At 45.2% G+C, this 20,354-nt stretch overlaps 1 protein-coding gene across 1 annotated transcript in view; it reads right to left on the bottom strand.

Annotated features, from left to right (window-relative positions):
- LOC137520895 (serine-rich adhesin for platelets-like) overlaps positions 1–19,202 on the bottom strand; it is a 116,335-nt gene extending 97,133 nt beyond the window's left edge. The window contains exons 1-2 of the mRNA XM_068239433.1: positions 19,034–19,202; positions 18,144–18,199 (exon numbers count right to left, since the gene is read on the bottom strand). The gene's annotated coding sequence lies outside the window, so the exon portion shown is untranslated. The remainder of the gene's footprint in view (positions 1–18,143; positions 18,200–19,033) is intronic.
- Positions 19,203–20,354: the final 1,152 nt, after the last annotated feature.

Below are 20,354 nucleotides of genomic sequence, written 5' to 3'. Positions count from 1 at the left end.
GTTGATTTCCTGGACAACATGGGCGGTATTGAGTGAGTTTTCTTCGGTGCTCCACTATGGCCTGTACGTGAACCGTCAGGGGAAACACCTCTTCCCTTGCCCCTCCCTCTTTCACAGGATTTCTTCTTCATTTCATTTATCCTTAAAGTACACGCTGACTGGCAGCAGTACAGTGGCAGTACAGAAATGCTATATAGTGGTGGGTGAGCGGTGTACTACTATTCCCAGCAGCGACACAGAGCACAATGCTATACAGTGGTGGGTGAGCGGTGTACTACTATTCCCAGCAGCGACACAGAGCACAATGCTATACAGTGGTGGGTGAGCGGTGTACTACTGTTCCCAGCAGCGACACAGAGCACAATGCTATACAGTGGTGGGTGAGCGGTGTACTACTGTTCCCAGCAGCGACACAGAGCACAATGCTATACAGTGGTGGGTGAGCGGTGAACTACTGTTCCCAGCAGCGACACAGAGCACAATGCTATACAGTGGTGGGTGAGCGGTGTACTACTGTTCCCAGCAGCGACACAGAGCACAATGCTATACAGTGGTGGGTGAGCGGTGTACTACTATTCCCAGCAGCGACACAGAGCACAATGCTATACAGTGGTGGGTGAGCGGTGTACTACTTTTCCCAGCAGCGACACAGAGCACAATGCTATACAGTGGCGGGTGAGCGGTGTACTACTGTTCCCAGCAGAGACACAGAGTGGCAGTAAACACAATGCTATACAGTGGTGGGTGAGCGGTGTACACAGAGTCGCAGTAAACACAATGCTATATAGTGTGGGTGAGCGGTGTACTACTGTTCCCAGCAGCAACACAATGACTGGGGGGACCCTGGCTAGCCTGGCTGGAGAGAGAACTACCCTGCCTGCCTTGCCAAAGCTAAACCCACAGACAAATGGCGGAGAAATGACATGGATCGGGTATTTATTTACCCGAACCACGTGACCCGTTCGGCCAATCAGAGCGCGTTCGGGTCCAAACCACGTGACCCGTTCGGCCAATCACAGCGCTAGCCGAACGTTCGGGGAACGTTCGGCCATGCGCTCTTAGTTCGGCCATATGGCCGAACGGTTTGGCCGAACACCATCAGGTGTTCGGTCGAACTCGAACATCACCCGAACAGGGTAATGTTCTGCAGAACCGGAACAGTGGCGAACACTGTTCGCCCAACACTGTTGGTATCCCACTTTTCCTATCAACAACACACCTCATGTCCTCAATTCTACAACAGCATTTTGCACAATTTTACATTGGAACACAATAGATAAGGGCATCTATAGGTTAACGTGGCATATCTAACGATAGAAGGAAAATACCCAATTGAGTTAGGTAATAAACAATGTTTACAAAAGTTACAAATGTTTTGTAATCCAACCAAACTTTTTTGACATATATGATATTTTTTCCAAAATCGCGGCAATCTCGTGTGGTACCTCAAACAACTTCCCCAGCGCTAGAATCAACTGAAAAATTGGAGCTTTGTTAAATTGAAAAAAAAAAATAATGAAAATAAAATTGTGACATGTGTGGCCACCTTGAAGCTACACATACACTCTGGATTAAACGTGGCTGGGGCAGCCAATAAAGACCGCTTCGGGTGAAAATCTAGAGTACGAGCATGCATAGCCGGCCTTTGACCTGAGCGACCGGAGCGGTCGCTCAGGGCGCCGGCTTCCAAGGGGGCGCCTATAGCTGGTTGCCTATACTGAGGGCATCTACACCTCATTTCCTATACTGGGGGCACTTATGGCTGGCTACCTTTATTGAGGGCACCAACACCTGGCTACCAATACTGGAGGCACCTATGCCTGGCTACCTATGGGGGGGGGATGGAGGCCTTCAAACTGACTTCCTATACTGGGGGCACCTATGCTTGGCAACCTATATTGAGGGCACCTACACATGAGATCCTATATTGGGGGCACCTATACCTGGCTACCTACTAGTGTTGGGCGAACAGTGTTCGCCACTGTTCGGGTTCTGCAGAACATCACCCTATTCGGGTGATGTTCGGGTTCGGCCGAACACCTGATGGTGTTCGGCCAAACTGTTCGGCCATATGGCCGAACTAAGAGCGCATGGCCGAACGTTACCCGAACGTTCGGCTAGCGCTGTGATTGGCCGAACGGGTCACGTGTAGTGTTGGGCGAACATCTAGATGTTCGGGTTCGGGCCGAACATGGCCGAACTCCGAACATAATGGAAGTCAATGGGGACCCGAACTTTCGTGCTTTGTAAAGCCTCCTTACATGCTACATACCCCAAATTTACAGGGTATGTGCACCTTGGGAGTGGGTACAAGAGGAAAAAAAAATTTAGCAAAAAGAGCTTATAGTTTTTGGGAAAATCGATTTTAAAGTTTCAAAGGGAAAACTGTCTTTTAAATGCGGGAAATGTCTGTTTTCTTTGCACAGGTAACATGCTTTTTGTCGGCATGCAGTCATAAATGTAATACATATAAGAGGTTCCAGGAAAAGGGACCGGTAACGCTAACCCAGCAGCAGCACACGTGATGGAACAAGAGGAGGGTGGCGCAGGAGAAGAAGGCCACGCTTTGAGACACAACAACCCAGGCCTTGCATGAGGACAAGAAGCGTGCGGATAGCAATTTGCATTTTGTCGCCATGCAGTCATAAATGTAATACAGATGAGAGGTTCAATAAACAGGGACCGGAAACGCTAACCCATCACAGATGATCATTGTTCATGTTACTTGGTTGGGGTCCGGGAGTGTTGCGTAGTCGTTTCCAATCCAGGATTGATTCATTTTAATTTGAGTCAGACGGTCTGCATTTTCTGTGGAGAGGCGGATACGCCGCCGATCTGTGACGATGCCTCCGGCAGCACTGAAACAGCGTTCCGACATAACGCTGGCTGCCGGGCAAGCCAGCACCTCTATTGCGTACATTGCCAGTTTGTGCCAGGTGTCTAGCTTCGATACCCAATAGTTGAAGGGTGCAGATGGATTGTTCAACACAGCTACGCCATCTGACATGTAGTCCTTGACCATCTTCTCCAGGCGATCGGTGTTGGAGGTGGATCTGCACGCTTGCTGTTCTGTGTGCTGCTGCATGGGTGTCAGAAAATGTTCCCACTCCAAGGACACTGCCGATACCATTCCCTTTTGGGCACTAGCTGCGGCTTGTGTTGTTTGCTGCCCTCCTGGTCGTCCTGGGTTTGCGGAAGTCAGTCTGTCGGCGTACAACTGGCTAGAGGAGGGGGAGGATGTCAATCTCCTCTCTAAAGTCTCCACAAGGGCCTGCTGGTATTCTTCCATTTTGACCTGTCTGGCTCTTTCTTCAAGCAGTTTTGGAACATTGTGTTTGTACCGTGGATCCAGAAGGGTATAAACCCAGTAATTGGTGTTGTCCAGAATGCGCACAATGCGTGGGTCGTGTTCAATGCAGTCCTAGGCCGAAGAGGTCATAGCCTAGGGTCACAAAACCTGTTTATTGGGCAATTTCAATGGTGGCGAGTCTGACGTACATAAATCGCAGCAATGGCCGTTAGCAAAGTCTGAATCTCACGAAATGTCTCATGCAGGTAGAAGACATATTGTTAGACTTGGGCTCCAAATATGGGTTCCCTACATCTCTGCAAACCAGAGTTACAGGGCTCCAAATTTGGTAAAATCCCCCATAGGCTTTCATTGGGCCTCCTATTTACAGTTCCAAAATCTCACATCTTTTCAAAGGGCAATTACTCAGCAGTGGCAAATTTTCTAGCATTGTAGGGACCCTTAGGGGGAACATGACTGGTGAGTTTCGGGCCCCTAGGCCGAAGAGGTCATAGCCTAGGGTCACAAAAACCTGTTTATTGGGGCTATTTCAATGGTAGTGATGGTGACGTACATAAATCGCAGCAATGGCCGTTAGCAAAGTCTGAATCTCACGAAATGTCTCATGCAGGTAGAAGACATATTGTTAGACTTGGATTCCAAAGATGGGGTCCCTACATCTCTGCAAACCAGAGTTACAGGGGTCCAAAATTGGTAAAATCCCCCATAGGATTTCATTGGCTCCCTATTTCACTTTCCAAAATCTCACATCTTTTCAAAGGGCAATGGCTCAGCAGTACCAAATTTTCTAGCATTGTAGGGACCCTTAGGGGGAACATGACTGGTGAGTTTCGGGCCCCTAGGCCGAAGAGGTCATAGCCTAGGGTCACAAAAACCTGTTTATTGGGGCTATTTCAATGGTAGTGATGGTGACGTACATAAATCGCAGCAATGGCCGTTAGCAAAGTCTGAATCTCACGAAATGTCTCATGCAGGTAGAAGACATATTGTTAGACTTGGATTCCAAAGATGGGGTCCCTACATCTCTGCAAACCAGAGTTACAGGGGTCCAAAATTGGTAAAATCCCCCATAGGATTTCATTGGCTCCCTATTTCACTTTCCAAAATCTCACATCTTTTCAAAGGGCAATGGCTCAGCAGTACCAAATTTTCTAGCATTGTAGGGACCCTTAGGGGGAACATGACTGGTGAGTTTCGGGCCCCTAGGCCGAAGAGGTCATAGCCTAGGGTCACAACAACCTGTTTATTGGGGCTATTTCAATGGTAGTGATGGTGACGTACATAAATCGCAGCAATGGCCGTTAGCAACGTCTGAATCTCACGAAATGTTTCATGCAGGTAGAAGACATATTGTTAGACTTGGGCTCCAAAGATGGGTTCCCTACATCTCTGCAAACCAGAGTTACAGGGCTCCAAATTTGGTAAAATCCCCCATAGGCTTTCATTGGGCCTCCTATTTACAGTTCCAAAATCTCACATCTTTTCAAAGGGCAATGGCTCAGCAGTGGCAAAACTCACCAGTGATGATCCCCCTAAGGGTCCCTACAATGCTAGAAAATTTGGTCCTGCTGAGCCATTGCCCTTTGAAAAGATGTGAGATTTTGGAAAGTGAAATAGGGAGCCAATGAAATCCTATGGGGGATTTTACCAATTTTGGACCCCTGTAACTCTGGTTTGCAGAGATGTAGGGACCCCATCTTTGGAATCCAAGTCTAACAATATGTCTTCTACCTGCATGAGACATTTCGTGAGATTCAGACTTTGCTAACGGCCATTGCTGCGATTTATGTACGTCACCATCACTACCATTGAAATAGCCCCAATAAACAGGTTTTTGTGACCCTAGGCTATGACCTCTTCGGCCTAGGGGCCCGAAACTCACCAGTCATGTTCCCCCTAAGGGTCCCTACAATGCTAGAAAATTTGGTACTGCTGAGCCATTGCCCTTTGAAAAGATGTGAGATTTTGGAAAGTGAAATAGGGAGCCAATGAAATCCTATGGGGGATTTTACCAATTTTGGACCCCAGTAACTCTGGTTTGCAGAGATGTAGGGACCCCATCTTTGGAATCCAAGTCTAACAATATGTCTTCTACCTGCATGAGACATTTCGTGAGATTCAGACTTTGCTAACGGCCATTGCTGCGATTTATGTACGTCAGACTCGCCACCATTGAAATTGCCCAATAAACAGGTTTTGTGACCCTAGGCTATGACCTCTTCGGCCTAGGACTGCATTGAACGCGACCCACGCATTGTGCGCATTCTGGACAACACCAATTACTGGGTTTATACCCTTCTGGATCCACGGTACAAACACAATGTTCCAAAACTGCTTGAAGAAAGAGCCAGACAGGTCAAAATGGAAGAATACCAGCAGGCCCTTGTGGAGACTTTAGAGAGGAGATTGACATCCTCCCCCTCCTCTAGCCAGTTGTACGCCGACAGACTGACTTCCGCAAACCCAGGACGACCAGGAGGGCAGCAAACAACACAAGCCGCAGCTAGTGCCCAAAAGGGAATGGTATCGGCAGTGTCCTTGGAGTGGGAAAATTTTCTGACACCCATGCAGCAGCACACAGAACAGCAAGCGTGCAGATCCACCTCCAACACCGATCGCCTGGAGAAGATGGTCAAGGACTACATGTCAGATGGCGTAGCTGTGTTGAACAATCCATCTGCACCCTTCAACTATTGGGTATCGAAGCTAGACACCTGGCACAAACTGGCAATGTACGCAATAGAGGTGCTGGCTTGCCCGGCAGCCAGCGTTATGTTTCAGTGCTGCCGGAGGCATCGTCACAGATCGGCGGCGTATCCGCCTCTCCACAGAAAATGCAGACCGTCTGACTCAAATTAAAATGAATCAATCCTGGATTGGAAACGACTACGCAACACTCCCGGACCCCAACCAAGTAACATGAACAATGAACATCTGTGATGGGTTAGCGTTTCCGGTCCCTGTTTATTGAACCTCTCATCTGTATTACATTTATGACTGCATGGCGACAAAATGCAAATTGCTATCCGCACGCTTCTTGTCCTCATGCAAGGCCTGGGTTGTTGTGTCTCAAAGCGTGGCCTTCTCCTCCTGCGCCACCCTCCTCTTGTTCCATCACGTGTGCTGCTGCTGGGTTAGCGTTACCGGTCCCTTTTCCTGGAACCTCTTATATGTATTACATTTATGACTGCATGCCGACAAAAAGCATGTTACCTGTGCAAAGAAAACAGACATTTCCCGCATTTAAAAGACAGTTTTCCCTTTGAAACTTTAAAATCGATTTTCTCAAAAACTATAAGCTCTTTTTGCTAATTTTTTTTTCCTCTTGTACCCACTCCCAAGGTGCACATACCCTGTAAATTTGGGGTATGTAGCATGTAAGGAGGCTTTACAAAGCACAAAAGTTCGGGTCCCCATTGACTTCCATTATGTTCGGAGTTCGGGTCGAACACCCGAACATCGCGGCCATGTTCGGCCTGTTCGGCCCGAACCCGAACATCTAGATGTTCGCCCAACACTACTACCTACCTATACTGAGTCTGTGGGCGTTTTTTTGGGGAGGGCGCACTGCGGCTATAACGCGTGGTGCAAATTGTCAGTGCTGTGCTATCATTCTAAATGAGGGTGGGGTGGGGGGATGAAAGGGGGGGCACAAAAATCAGGTTTCGCTCAGGGCGCTGTGAAAACTAAGGCCGGCCCTGCGAGCATGCCGGATGTTTGAGTGACCCTGAGCACGTTGATCTCCCACGTATGCTGGCAGTTTTGTGCCACATGTCAGCTCTCCTCCAGTGGTGGGCTGAAATTTCGCATCGAAATTTCGCTCGCAATTACGCATAATCGTAATGCGAAATTTCAGAGAAAATCGTAATTAATTTTGTATGTAAAAGTAGTATTTCAAAATTTCATGTAGTTTTTCGCATAATTTTCGCATAGTTCATGCCGAGGTTAATAGCAAAGCCTATATAAATGCTATTGCTACCAAAATGGCTACATATGTCGTTGTCCCTGGAGGAGTTAAAACGCATTTATAATAATAGCAATCTAGACTGGTGGGGCCTAACCCAGATTAGACACTTCATACAATCTATGGGCATACAGCCTTCCCTAATCAGAGAAAGCACAGAATTTGAAAGGCTATGTCAGCCTGCCGAACCTATGCGTAAGACTCTTTCAATAATCTATGCTTTATTAATAGATCATGACATGGATGCATTCTCATTTATTGCAGACTGGGAAACCGAATTGGGTGTTTCCTTTATCAGGAAGCAGAAAACATCTATGTGTATCTATGCACACAAAACCTCTATAGCTTACCGTATTCAAGAGATCAATTACAAAGTATTAACGAGATGGTACTATACGCCACTTACGCTAGCAAAAATGTACCCAGATAAAAACCCTTCTTGTTGGAGATGTGGGCAAGATCAAGGCTCCATGACACACATATTCTGGACCTGCCCACTAATAACACCTTTCTGGCACAAAATTGAATCACTTCTTAAAGAAATGACGAACAGAGAAACTCCTTTCTCCCCCCAATTCTATCTACTGTACTGCAATGATTGGAGCATGAAGTCTTTCAAGGATTCGGTGGTCAGACATATCTTAAACACTGCAAAGGTGCTGCTTGTCAGGGCCTGGGGACAGGGACGGATCTAGACCAAGTTGCCCCAAGTTGCGCCTGGGGCAAGGTCAGGTTTTGGCGCCTAAACTGCTATTCCCCATCCACATTTTTCCGCCTTTTTAAGAATTCAACAAATTGCGCCTGGGGCAAGAGACCCGCTTGCCCCCCCCCTAGATCCGTCCCTGCCTGGGGAACCAGGAAAATACCTACACTGACAGAGGTAGTACAAGAATTAGATCTAACCTACGACCTGGAGAGCACAGTATTTGCTATACAAAGTAGATCTGAGAAATTCTCTGACATGTGGAGGTTGTGGTCAGTCTATAGATATTCAGATGAGTTCAAACAAATACTCGGAAGTGAATAAGCTACCGTTGAACCCAATTGGTCATGAGTCGGCCAACAAACACGCCATCATACTAATATTGGTATTATAATCTCTTGCAAACTCTGAGACCCATAGTTTGAAGTTGTATAATGTTACTTTTCATTCTTTCTTTAAAAATTTGTTGACTTCCTTGATATTGGGAATAAATATCTTCATGTTAATCTACAGAAAGAAGAAATATCTTCATGTTAACTACTTTAGGTAGTTCTAGATACCTAGATGATCTGTCAAAGGAAACCATTTAATCAAAAGAAGATATGGTCACTTTCTAACTTATACTAAGGCTACTCTTGGTTACTGGAGTGCCTCATTGCGGATTCTTCAAATAGATTAACCACTTCAGGATTCTGCGTACGCTTAAGTACGCCCCTGAATCCTGAAGTGGATTCCATGGGGCCGTTCCATGTCAGTTCACGGAGGGTGTCTCCGTGAACACCCTGCGAGCCGCCGATCGCGGCTCGCAGGGTAAATGTAAACACACAGGGAAGATCTTCCCCGGTGTTTACATGTATACGGCGCTGCTGCGCAGCAGCGCCTTAGAGGAGATCGGTGATCCCCGGCCTCTGATTGGCCGGGGATCGCCGGCATCTGATAGGCTAAAGCCTATCCCATCAGGCGCAGGACGGAAATCCGTCCTGCGCCGCTCACAGGGGGAGGGAGAGGGAGGGAAGGGGAAGGAGGCCAGGAAGCGCTGCGGAGGGGGGCTTTGAAGAGCCCCCCCCCCCGCAAGCGCAAGCAGCCGGCGGCGATCAGACCCCCCCAGCAGGACATCCCCCTAGTGGGGAAAAAAGGGGGGGAAGTCTGATCGCCCTGGCTGCTATCTGATCGGTGCTGCGGGCTGGAGAGCCCACGCAGCACCGATCAGAAAAATACCCCCCTGGCACAGAAGTGGTTAAAGGATTCCCCTATTTTGTTTTTATGATGTTTGAGACAAGAACACGTTATACTGTATGCATATATATACGATTGGATGTAAAAACTCTTATTTGATATACTGTTCATGTCTTTATCTGTTTGTCAACTACAATAAAGATTTTGTAGTTTTTGAGAAACTCGATTTTAAAATTGCAAAGAAAAATGTTTTGTAAACTGTAATTTTTCTAAGTTTAAAAACCATTTTTTACTTGCATATGTAAAATCGAGTTTCTCAAAAACTGTAAGGTCTTTTTGCAAAATTCTTTTTTTGACTTATACCCACTATTCTGTTTAACATATGTAGCAATTTTGGTGTCAATAGCAAGTATGGGGGCTTTGCTATTCACTGCTAAATTCGGCAAGAAACTACACGAAATTTTATGCGAAATTACAAATGACAGCACAAAATCAATTGAATTTGCAAATCGTAATTACGTATAAGCGTAATTGCAAAAATGTAAGCAAAATTTAGCGAAATCATAATTTGTTAATTACGATCATCACTACTCTCCTCCCCCTCTATAATTACAGAGCTGTCACTAGCCTAAATTAAGGAAAAGGAAGTTGGGTTGGATAGGCTACACACTCAAGAAGAGAGAAACATTTATAGAAAAAGAGCAAAAACTCTAGAATGGACGCCACAGGGATTATGAAGAGGATGGCCTCAAAAAACATAGAGAAGATTAATGGAAGAAGAAAAACCTGAAATGAGATCAAGAGAATAGCAACACATAGGTCTGAATAGAGAGTCTGCACAAATGCCCTATACTCCACTGGGAGCATAGCTGGATTTCAGCCTAGGTCACATAGTCCATGGCCTAGGGCGCCAAAGAGCAAGGGGCGAGCTGCAGGTAGTGATGCAGCACGGGCAGTTAACCTGCTGAATTTAGCTGAGTTCCCCACTGTGTCCTGTTGCTGGGAACAGAAGAAGGGGGGCATCCAGCATTCGATTAGTAAACCTACCGACCAGGCACGTGCAGAGGTGGGTGCTCAGGCACCTCCCTTTTGAAAATCTTCAAAAAAAAGGCCCCTCTAGCTGCGTAAAATAAGCCCCACCTGACCGTGTTATGCCCCGCCCACCCGTGGGAAGCTCTGCCCCGCCCAGACCAGAATCCTAGTGTGGCTATTCTATCAGCTGTGTGGGAGCAAGTACGATGGTGTCTCCCTAACAGCTAAAACACTGTGACCCTCCCCCTGCACCCACAGTGACCTCTCCCTCCACCTAGCACCCACAGTGACCTCTCCCTCCCCAGCTCTTGCAGTGGTCCTGCCTACCCCAGCATCCACACTAACCTCTTACTCCCCCAGCAGCCACAGCCATTTCTTACAGTACCCACACTGATCTTTCCCTCCTTCCCTAGCACCCACTGTGATCTTTCCCTCACCCAGCGGCTGCCCTCCTCTCCCCTGCAGCACTCACGGGGACCTCCCATCCCCAAAAGCAGCACCTACAGTGACTTTTACAACCCCTAGCACCCACAATGCCCTCTCCCAACACCCAGCATCCACAATGACTTCTCCCTCCTCCAGTAACCACACTGACCTCTCCCAGCACCCTCAGCGACCTCCCCTTCGTCCAACACCGACAATGACCTCTGCCTCCCCCAAGACCCACAGTGACCTCCCCCCAAGCACCCACAGTGACCACCCTTTCCTCCAGCACCTATACTGACCTCTACCTTCCACAGCACCCACAGTTACTTGTCCCTACCCAGCACCCACAGTGACCTACCCTTCCCCAGCACTCACACTGACCTCTACCTCCTCCAGCAGCAACTATGCCATCCATAGCAGCACCCACAGTGACCTCGCACCCACAGCAATCCCAACAATATCCAGCACCCACATTACACTCAGCCACTATAGCAAACACCCAGTACTTGCACCAAGCACCCACATGATATTCAGTCTAGCTACACACACACACACACACACACACACACACACACACACACACACACACACACACACTGCACCCAATACCCACATCTGCCCTCCATATGGAACTTAGCACTTGCATCAAACAGCCACATAACACCCTGTACCTGCACCCCTTTATCCTACAGCTGGCACCCAGTACTCGCACCCACATGGCACAGTACTTGCACCCAGCCCCGACACAGGGCCGGGCCGAGGCATAGGCTGGAGAGGCTCCAGCCTCAGGGCGCAGTGTAGGAGTGGGCGCAGAATTCATTCAGCTGTCATTCCTAATTGTGTTTGAAGCAGAAAGAAATAAGAAAAGGGGATACATGGCAGTGACTGCAAGCCAGATAACTAGATATTAAGGTGTTGGGGAGGTTGTGGGTAGAGATGAGCGTAATGACGTAATTACGATTTCGCGAAATTTCGCGTAATTAGTGTAATTACGATTATGGCCGTAAGTACATAATCGTAATGAAGAAGGATTTCGCGAAATTTCGCGTAAGCGTAATTTTCGTGTAATTTTCGCATTACAGTGGGTATTACGAAATTAATGCGTATGGTCATGCTCCCAAGCGGAAAAGTTGACGCATCGATTAATGTTAGGTAGCCGCCGACTTTAAGGGTTAATAGCAAAGCCCCCTTAAATGCTAAGAGCCTCAACTTTGGATAATATATTAAGGAGATCAGAAGGAATAAGAGAAAAACATTTTTTTTCAAAAAGACCTTATAGTTTTTCAGAAAATCGATGTTAAAGTTTCAAAGGAAAAATGTATACATTTAAAAACCCGCCGACTTTAACGGTTAATAGCAAAGCCTGCTTAAAGTTTAGGAACACCAAATTCCCAGGGTATATTAAGGGGATCAGTGGGAATAAGAGGAAATTTTTTTTTTTCAAAAAGACCTTATAGTTTTTGAGAAAATCGATTTTTAAGTTTCAAGGGGGAAAATGTCTTTTAAATGCGGAAAATGTCAGTTTTTTTGCACAGGTAACAATAGTGTATTATTTTCATAGATTCCCCCAAGTGGGAAGAGTTTTACTTACTTCGTTCTGAGTGTGGGAAATATAAAAAAAAAAACCACGTGGGGTCCCCCCTCCCAGACCTCTTTAACCTCCTGGGGGATACAATTATATCACCCAGGAGGTGGCGCAGCACTATGTTTTAAAAATTGTTATTTTTTTAAATCATGTAGCGAGCCGTAAGCAGGCTTTGCTATTAACCGTTAAAGTCGGCGGGTTTTTAAATGTATACATTTTTCCTTTGAAACTTTAACATCGATTTTCTGAAAAACTATAAGGTCTTTTTGAAAAAAAAAATGTTTCCTCTTATTCCTTTTGATCTCCTTAATATATTCTCCAAATTTGAGGCTCTTAGCATTTAAGGGGGCTTTGCTATTAACCCTTAAAGTCGGCGGCTTTTTTATACGGGAGCGTTACGGTTTAATGCGAAATTTCGATATGAACGAAACGCGAAATTACGCGTTGAAAATTACGCTTACGGTATTTTCAATTACTATTTTAATGGCAATTACGCTACCGTAATTTTGCATCGTAATCGCAAATTTCGCATGCGTAATTATAGTAATGCGAAATTACGAAAATTTTAGCTCAACTCTAGTTGTGGGCCCTGTGGTGCCTCTTAGTATAAAAGCAATCAGTGTGTGACGGCTGGGGTGGCAGGGATGGAGGGGCGCACTTTGGTGTTTCAGCCTTGGGTGCTGGAGGACCTTGTCCCGGCTGCACACAACCGCCACATGGCACCTACTATCTTTCACCCACATAACCAGTACTAGCACCTGAAGTACCTGCACTCAGAACCCACATGACACACAATGCCCACCCATAGCTAACACCCAGTACAGGCATGGCAGAAAGTATTTGCACCTATATGATACCCAGTACTTGCACCCAGCACCCACATGTTTCATCTGCAGTAGTTCCAGCTGCATCAAGCCTCCACTTGGTGTCCAGCACCCACACCAAACACTCACATGACATCCAATACATGCACCCAGAACTCACAAGGGGCTGAGTACCTGCAATCAACACCCACATTATGCTTGATACCCACCCATACAGCCAGAACCCACATGACACCCTGTGCCAGCACCCAGAACCCACATGGCACCCAGCATCTGCATTTAGCACCCACATGACAACAAATAGCCCACTAGCCAGCACCCATCATCCATATGGCACCATGTACTCACTCCCAGTACCCGCTTAGCACTCAGTATTTGCACCTAGGACCCATATGACACCCTATACCCCCCATAATCAGCACCCACATGGCACAGTACTCACATGGCACCAAGTTCCAAAGCCACTACATGATATGGGTATGCATAGTACCCATCCATGGCCAGCACCCAAATAGCACCAAGTACCCACCCTTGATCTGAACCCATATGATACTCAGTATTCTCCCATGGCACACATCGAGACCACACATGACACTCACAACTCATGCCCTACTCACTGCACCTATATGCACCCAGTACCCACTCTTGGCCTGTATCCAGTATTCACATGGCTCCCTGTACCAATTAGCAGTCGCATGGCACCCACTATTGTTTATCACCATCTGCTTCTCATTCAGCACCCAATACTGCTTAGCACCCACTGCAAATAAACACCCAATGCAAACTGGACCTTGGTACCTACTGCAGCTTGACACAGACTGTACTTTGGCACCTCAACACCCACTGAAACTTAGCACAAACTGGACCTTTGCATCTTACCACCCACTGCAACTGGGCACCCACTGCACCTTGGCACTTACTGTAGTTTTACACCTACTAATGCTTAGAAAGCATGGCACCCTTCTTGTCCCCAGCAGCACCCATAGTGACCTCCCTCAGCACCTAAACTGACCTCTCCCTCCCCAGCACCCCCAGTGACCTCTCCCTCCCCCAGCACCCCCAATTACTTCCACTCCCTGCAGCACCCACACTAACGTCTTCTGATCTCTACTTATTCCAACTTCTACCCACATCACTTTCCCCAATAGCTGGCACCTAGTACTCACATGACACCAAGTACCGGCACTCAGGCCTAACATTGCATTCAGCACTCACACCTGCATACGGCCTCCACATGGCACCCACTATCTGCACCAAGCACCCACTTAACCAGTACCCACACCCAAAGTACCTGTATTTAGTCCTGAGGGGACAGCAGTAGTGCACTCAGAGCAAAGAGCCATATAAGAAGTTATAAATAAAATAAAAATCTGGTCTCTCTGCATACGCTGCTGCAAGTACCAAATCTTGGTAAGTGCACATATAGTTTACACACTAATTATTCACTTTAGACCTGCTATTTACAGAGCCTACACATTGTTTTTTACTTTATATGCTTCGAATCTCTTATGCTAGGTACACACCATACAATTTTCTGGCAGATTTACTTGCCAGATCAATTACCGTATTTCCAACATGTCAATTTTTAGATTTTCCGATAATTTTTTAAACGTTTTTTTTTATTGTTTTTTTCGATCGATTTTCATAGAACTGAACATAGTAGTAAAAATGTTTCTGTACCGTGTTAGCCAAACAAATTATGTAGGTAGAAAAAACATAGAAACATTTTTACCTACATGAACAAAAATTGATCGGAAAATTGATCGGAAAGACTATTAAAAAAAGAACGGAAAATCAAAAATAGATTGAAATTCAGATTGGACATGTTGGAAATAATCGATCTGGCAGGTAAATCTGCCAGAAAATTGTATGGTGTGTCCTAACATTAGCACTCCAGTCTTTTGTAAGCACTTTCACGACCTTTCCTTGAACACTAATAAGCATTTTTGCAAGGCTTACATTATTTTTGTTAGAATGTTTTTTCGGATTTACTGAATACTTCTTACAAGTGTGTCTAGTGTCATATGACCTATGCATAATTGACACAGTAATGTGGGCTGTACAGATTGCATTAGGTAGTAGGGCATTCTTTTATCTGCTTTTAATTCATTGTTGTATATACTCCATGTGAGTTCATTTCTGATATTTCCCTGTCACTTGACTTAATCTTATAATACTGAAGATATATAGGCGAAGGGGGGGGGGGGGGGGGTTACCTGTAGGTTCTCCAAACATCTCCATAATATTAGTTCAACTTGAAGAATGAAGGAGCACTCTTCTAAAGAGAGGAACTATTGTGTTCCCAAGTCTCAGATCCCAGCATCCACGGGATCATCCATAAAAGTAGTTGCAGAAAAGGCTGACACCACACGAAAGTAGAAAAGTAAAAAGATTAGCTCTTTATTAGGTTGTCATTAAAATGACAGCATTGTCAAAAAATAAAAAGACTATGGTGGCAACAAGCTGTTATAGCTCTTTTTCAAGCCACTCAGCTGTGGCTTGAAAAAGAGCTATAACAGCTTGAAACAGCGGGCTGTCGCCGCTATAGCCTCTTTATTTTTTGACAATGCTGTCATTTTAATGACAACCTAATAAAGAGCTACTCTTTTTACTTTTCTACTTTCGTGTGGTGCCAGCCTTTTCTGCAACTATCTCCATAATATTATGAATTTCTATAACACTGACATCTTCTGCAGCACATTACACAGTATATAGTCATGCCGCAAACTGTCAGAGAAACTCACAGTCTAATCTCGAGTCGACCATAGTCATGATCTAATGTCCTACCATATTATTAATATGTATTTATATAGCACTGAATATCTTATGCAGTACTTTACAGAGTACACAGTCATGCCAATGACCGTCAGAGAAACTCACAGTCTCATCCCCTGCCATAGTCATAGTCTATTGTCCTACCATATTATGCATTCATACAGCACATTACAGAGTACATATTCATGTCAATGTCCTCAGAGGAGCACACAATCTAACCTGGCCATAGTCATAGTCTAATTTCCTACCATATAACATATGTATGGCACCAAGATATTTTATTTGGAAATACAGGTGCATTTTTCAGTTCAGTTCATTGTGTCCATCACTTATTACAAGCCCATAATTTAAAAAGTAACAGTAATATACCCTCTTGACATACAAATAAAAAGTTAAATCCCTAAGGTAACTATTTATGTATTTTTTAATTGTATATATATATATATATATATATATATATATATATATATATATATATATATTTTTACAAAAAATGTTGGGGGTAATTATTGGGGAGTGTGGGAGGTAAGGGGTTAATTTTAAATGAAAAAAAAAGTCTGTTAGTTTAAAGAAAAGTTTGTCGATGTCATTTTACTATTTGGCCACAAGATGTCCTCACTCATAACTTCCTTATGCATAGTATTACTATGCAAACAGGAAGCAATGTGTGGACGTGTAAGTATCAGGGTTTGTGAATGATGGTACCACCTCATAGACGGCCATGGTCATTCATACGAGGATAGAAATTAATGAATGGCAACTGAGTTCCCATTCATTGATCTCCCGGCTAACGATCAGCAGCAGTAATGAGCATGGGGGCGCGTGGTGTGGGGGGGTGAGTGGGAGTGCATGGCGGGGGAGGTACATAGTAGCTACAGCGGTTTAAATAGGACTTTGCTATTAACTGCTAAAGTCGGCAGCTAGTAAAACATTTCCCACACTCAGAACAAGAACTTTAAAATACATTTTCTCCAAAACTATAAGGTCGTTTTGAAAAATGTTCCTCTTGCACTGTCCCTCTTAACATACTCTGTACATTTGGTGTTTCTAGCATGTAAAAGGGTTTTGGTATTAACCGCTAAAGTTGGCAGCCACCGAATTTAATGTAAAATACGCTAATGTAAATGTTTTAGAAAAAAATTTGCGTTAAATATGAATGGTAAAACAGCCCAAGTCCACCAGGAACAGTTCGCGGTGAACTTTTCGTGCCATCTCTATTTATAGAATAGAGATGGGGATGGCTAGAATGCCTGCCAGGTTTTTAGTGCTGTTTGAGTCACCCTCAGGGCCAAGTTTCTTTGTATTTTTCACTACCGCAATTTTACCGTGAGCCATCAGGTGTGTTTGCATTTGTGAATTGACCAGGAGAAAAAAAATAGAGAGGGAAAATATTAAGAATTGCTGCGTACTAGTGCGGGTCATTGAGAACCGGAAGAAGTACAGGGGTAAGGCTGTCCATACCTTTATGGCGAGCAGTTCTGCGAACTGCTCTCTACATCTCTAATGGGGAGGTGCAGGGTACACCACTAAGGTTTGTATCTTGTATCTTTGTATACGTAAATTGGATGATTAATAAAAATGGAATAACATTATTGTGTTCTGTCCCCCTGTTGCCTGCTTTGCTCCCCCATGTGTCCACTTCTGTGCTTCTTTGTCCCTTTCTGTTACCCTGTGTCTCTTTGTGTCCCCTTCTGTCCTCGTGACCTCCTTTGTCCCTTTCTATCCTCCTGTGTCTCCCCATGTCCCCTTCTGTCCTCCTCTGCTTCCCTGTGTGTCCCCCTGTGTCCTCCATTTTCCCCCTATATCTCTCCCTGTGTCACCTTCTGTCCTACTCGGCCCCCCTGTGTCTTCCATATCCTCCTTTGTCCCGTTGTGTCCTCCTGTGTCTCCCTGTGTCCCCTCCTGTCCTCCTCGGCCCCCCTGTGTCTCCCATATCCTCCTTTGTCCCCTTCCATCCTCCTGTGTCTCCCTGTGTCCCCTCCTGTCCTCCTCGGCCCCCCTGTGTCTCCCATATCCTCCTTTGTCCCCTTCCGTCCTCCTGTGTCTCCCTGTGTCCCCTCCTGTCCTCCTCGGCCCCCCTGTGTCTCCCATATCCTCCTTTGTCCCCTCCTGTCCACCTGTGTCTCCCTGTGTCCCTTCCTGTCCTCCTCGTCCCCCTGTGTCTCCAATATCCTCCTTTGTCCCCTTCTGTCCTTCTGTGTCTCCCTGTGTCCCCTCCTGTCTTTCTCAGCCTCCCTGTGTGTCCTCCTTTGTCCCCTTCTGTCCCCGTGTTGTCCTCCGCCCCCCCCCCCCCCCCACGTTTCTTTCGCTCCCTGTGGGTAAAATCAATTAGCGGCATCATGGCTCACCTAATCCACAGTTCCAGAAGCGATTAGCAGACTTCTCCTCTCCCGCGTGGCTCCACCTAGGGACATACAGTGTTTTTTGGCTGTGTTTTTTATTAAATTTTTTTGACAGAATAACTGAATCTTAACATTTAACATAATTAAAGGGAACTTGAGACGGGGGGATAGAAGAAATGTATACTTACCTGGGGCTTCATCCAGCCCCCTCTGGCCTGGTCACTCCTACGCTGCTCTCCTCCGCCTTCTGGATCCTTGGTAACGGATCCTGTAAGTTTTACCAGTCAGGGCTTACTGCGTATTCATGGCCTGGCTGCGCGCCCGTGCCTGGGAGCATTCTGCATCTGCGCGGTACTACTGCTCAGGCGCAGAATGCTCCCAGCTACGGGAGTGAGAGGGGAATGCGCACAGCCGAACAGCGCATGTGCCGATTGGCCGTGACTGGTCGAACTTATGGGACCCGTTACTGAGGATCCAGAAGGCGGAGGATGGTGGCGTGGGAGCGATCAGGCTAGAGGGGTGCTGGAGGAAGCCCCAGGTATGTATACATTTCTTCTATTTCCCCCGTCTCTGGTACACTTTAAAGAGTAAATATTATGCTGATCTGCATTATAGGAAAAAAATGATTTGAACATTAAATTTGTAGACAGGATTGAACAATTAACACTAAAAACATACCCACATGCACATATAAAATTCATATACTTTTTCTAATTTCTAATCATTGAGTTAAAAAAAACTAGATTTCCCGTGATGCAGCAATAATGTAATTTATAAATAATGGCCACAATTCTCTAAAATCATACTAGTGATAAATTGATAATAAGGCAGGTGAAAATCTATCACCACCACACATAAATCAGTATTTTAAGTGTTAATTTACTAAAGAAGCTTACCTTATCAACATGTAGTGATAAGCTTTGACAGTGAGAGTGTTGTCTGTCTTATCACTCCAGTCCATAAGTTATCACCTGTAGTTATCTTCACGTGCAATAGATAGGGAGGGGAGGAGCTCCTGCAGGCAAGATATAGTGAGATGTACAAGATGTAGTGAGATATTGAATATAATCTTACATGTTATATAGAAGTGGATTATGGTGATGAATACGTTTAGCAGACCAGTAGGAGGAGTCATACAAGACTAATTCCCTTTCTATCGGCGCGAGTTAAACTACACTCTCCTTTTTATAATTATTTACTTTGTTTTTAGATCCTCTTCTCCTTTATACTTTATTAAAGGACAGCTGAAGTGAGAAGAATATGGAGGCTGCCATATTAATTTCCTTTAAAACAGTACCAGTTGCCTGGCAGCCCTGGTGATCTATTTAGCTGCAGTAGTGTCTGAATCACATCAGAAACTAGCATGCAGCTAATCTTGTCAGATCTGAGAATAATGTCAGAAACGGCTGATCTGCTGCATTTTTGTTTAGGATCTATGGATAAACGTATTAGAGACAGAGGATCAGCAGGACAGCCAGGCAACTGGTATTGTTTAATAGGAAATTAATATGGCAGCCTCCATATCCCTCTCATTACAGTTGACCTTTAATTTTCCACTGACATTCATCTATAAGAGTGCAGTTTTTCTTTTAGAGGTAGCCTAAGTAAAGAATAAAAAAAGAATAAAGATTCGGAGAGGGTTTGGGCACTCTGGTTCACTCTGTAGATAGTTAATCCTGGTTAATTCTCTTTTTACCTACTGTACAAAACTCTGGACTGTGCCCTGTAATTTACTTCCCCTTTATGTTTTTTTACTTTCTTGCTAGCTTCTCCATGATCCTCTTTCATCTATCTGTTTTGTAACTACTCACAACTGCCTCCCCTCCTGCCCCCCCCCCACCCCCCTTATCTTCCTGATTATTCCTTATTCTTTACTAAAAAACACTGGTGAAGGGACTCTTGATGATATGATACTACTAGATGTTGTATATATGAGAAGCGTAAAAGCGTAATTTCTTACCTTTTCAGAAGCACAAACCATTATCTAATATTTATTCATGCACGGTAGACAACGCATTTCATGGGTCTTGGCCTGCTTCCTCAGGTCAATACAAGTGCCTACAATAAAAACATATATACATATGTATTAGTGCTCTAACCGCTCTAACCAAAAGTCCACATTATAATTCTTAGTTCTGTCACACATAAACATATTGATGGAAGTTTCACTGTCGGTGGTGTGTGTGTGTGTGTATATATATATCAGTGGTGGGCCGA

This window comes from Hyperolius riggenbachi, chromosome 6 (genome assembly GCF_040937935.1).
Source record: "Hyperolius riggenbachi isolate aHypRig1 chromosome 6, aHypRig1.pri, whole genome shotgun sequence".
Classification (NCBI taxonomy): domain Eukaryota; kingdom Metazoa; phylum Chordata; class Amphibia; order Anura; family Hyperoliidae; genus Hyperolius; species Hyperolius riggenbachi.
The sequence above is the reverse complement of the archived record's forward strand: the minus strand, read 5'-3'. Positions and strand labels throughout refer to the sequence as shown.